Genomic DNA, 3,239 nt, shown 5'->3' with positions numbered 1-3,239 from the left:
GATGAAGATGAAGATGAAGATGAAGATGAAGATGAAGATGAAGATGAGTATGAACATGAACATGAACATGAACATGAACATGAATATGAAGGTGTAGATAAACATAAACATAAACATTAAAAGTGATAGAGACAAAGATAGAGAGGAAGAAAGTGATAGGGATAAAAAGGAAATACAACTGGAGAATGTGCGATGTTATATTGTGATGTGTTATGCTACATATGTTATGTTATTGAATCTAATGCTATTCTATGTTATGTTATGCTAAGTACTTAGCTAAACTCCCCTCCACTTAACCCATTCCAACAAATTTTATTTCAGCTCAACTCAACTCACATAAACTATCCTTAATTTTAGCGGTTGAATTTCAACCGCTGGGCGAACACTAGTTCATATTATTATCCTTGCCGCACTCACAAGCTTCGTTGAGCTCGTTTTTTTCCGTAATGAATAAAGTGTTATATGAAGGCTAATAGTTTCTGCTCCAATATCAAACCGTATGTTGTCACCCAGAAAAAACACGATTACCACAGAAACGAAAGTGGAAGAAGGCATTATTTTAACATGGGCATGTCATTGGCGGTAAGTCCTTACCCGCAGCATTACCTTCAAACGAAGGGAGAACGCATGGATAAACAGAATCCAGAGAAGCGAACAAAGAATGCCTTAAAGAGAAACTAATGTAGAATGCCTAGATAAGTACATACTTATTTATATTAAATTTAAATCAGAAAATGTCTTAAAAGATTAAAGTGAATTAAAATTTTTTATAAATCAGTTTTTATACATACATATGTATTTAGGTATTTAGATTTTACTTAAAAATCGGTATGTACATACGTACATGCATATTTAATTAAGCTTAAATCTGTACTTTCTCACTCTTGTACTTCACTTCATTGACTGACTTCAACTTCGCTGCAAATTGAACAAAGCAAAACATGATTTTTATGCGAGACAAATTTCCACAGAAAGTAACGGTAGAAAAAGAATTTTTGGATATTCATTCTATTCTTCAGCTGACTACGATGCAGCATTCTACTTTGCATTCTCCAAAATGTAGGACATTCTACTTTGACTCCCCGAAATAAAGCAAAGAAGCGAATTAAAAAAATAATATTATAGGACATTCTACTTTGCATTCCCCGAAATGAAACAAAGAAGCGAAAAAAATAAAATATTGTAGATCATTCTACTTTGCATTACCGGCAATGCCTAAATGAAGCGAAAACATTCGAAGGCATTATAACGCTATGCCTTCTAGAACACGTTACCACTAAAAGCGATTACCAATTTTTTGCTGGGCAAGGTTAAATAGCTATATATATACGGTGACCATGAATATGAATTGAAAATGCAGGACAAATTTTTCAAAAATATACCTACAAATATTTACGTAGAATAAAAATAACAAAAACGTTAGCTTACACGAAAATTAAACCTTTTTAAAGATTATTTTATAGGCAACTTTTGAGTCGTTCAACACGAAAACAATACCCATTTTTTCAAAGAATCGTTTTTGATTTTTTTTTCGAAGAAAAATTTTTTTTGGTATTTTCGCAATTATTCTTCAAATATCGATGTAAAGGTATTTATGTGCCCTTTACAAAAATGTATAATTTGTACAGGTTGCATTACATAACATCTACATTTCCCATCCGATTTTCATTACCTTAGGATCAAAATTTGCTGTGATGACATATCTTCTATAAATCGAATTTTTAAAATAATGAAAAAAACAATCAAATTAAACTGTGTAGTTGATTGAAAATCTTACTTTTTTCGACTTTAGTCGCTTGTAGCACTAATAATTTTCTTTGAAATCGGCACAAGTTATATATTTTTATAAGGAGCACATCAATACCTTTCGAACCTATGTTGGTTGGAAGACTTTTTCATGAGAAAAACTCCGATAAGTACCAAATAACATCCTCCATTGTCCGCGGCCGCGCCAAATTTAGAACGGCAGACTGGTTGAAGTTTCAAAATCAGCCTCATGTAGTTATCAATCCGTTATCGACAATGCTTATATTTTTATAGGTAAAGTGCTCCCGCCGTTAATTTTAAAATATCGAATAAAATGCGGGACAAATGCAGGACACTGGGAAAAAATCAGTACATTTTCAGGTTTTTCTGTTTTGAAAAACTACGCAGGACAGACCTTTGAATAAGAGTACGGTCCTGCAAAAAACTGAACGGATGGTCACCGTATATATATTTGACAGCAAAAGAAATGTAAATCATTCAGACACTACAGGTGATTTTGAAAAATTGTGGAAATAGCTGATCTCGCCCTATTGTAGGTTTTTACTTAATTTTTAGCGCCGAGCTCTTAAAAGCGGATTGTGCGATTAATCAATTAATATGAGTTATAATAAATTTAATAATTGCGGAGACCTAATACAAAATGTGTTGAAACAAATATTTTTTAAAAGTATGCGTATTTTTAAAGAAAATTGTTTGTACATCACTATTATATAAGTGATTTGTTATTTATTATTACCCTCTGAAGGTATTATATTCGTTTTGGTTTTAAAAACTATATTATAACAAGATCTCATTTTTAAAATAAAAGATTTGTTAAATCGATTGCATGAATTTTATTTAAAAAAATATTGGCGATTTTTGGCGAATTTTTTTTCAAAAATTACGCTTTTTTACAATGCTTTTATCAACTTGCAATGTTGTATGTCCAGACCACCATTTTTATACTATAAATATAGCAAAGGTATTTATGGCACACCTAGTCTAGATATCAACCTCGTCGTAGGTATCATATCAAAGACATACAATTAGAAAAACTCTAGAGATAGATGTCGCCTCGCCAGAAGAAGTTAAAAATATGCACTACACAAGAATGCACAGACAAGAATAGAAAGTATAAAATAAATTTAAAAAAAACCTTTTTAATGTACCACGCTTTTATAAATGGACTAGAATTAGAAAATAATATTTCTCAGTCGCATAGAACTTGTTTTGATAACTTTTGATTATGAAATTTTAGCAAAAGTTATTATATTCAAGAATTTTTAATGAGCTTGAGGCCGTTTTTAATGAAAAACTTATTGTGGAAAAGCAGCAATAATGTGAAAAAATTGTAGAAGTGATAGCTATTTCGGAAATCGCCACATTTCCTCATCAGACTTCTTCCGGTAGGCTTCGAACCGACGATCCCACTGACTCAGCCAGTTACCTATGCACTGTGCTAAGTTCGCCTTGTACATTATCGTTGCTTTTTT

Source organism: Rhagoletis pomonella, unplaced genomic scaffold (genome assembly GCF_013731165.1).
Source record: "Rhagoletis pomonella isolate Grant_MI unplaced genomic scaffold, Rhpom_1.0 Rhpom_scaffold_00416, whole genome shotgun sequence".
Taxonomy (NCBI): domain Eukaryota; kingdom Metazoa; phylum Arthropoda; class Insecta; order Diptera; family Tephritidae; genus Rhagoletis; species Rhagoletis pomonella.
Note: the sequence above shows the minus strand (reverse complement) of the source record.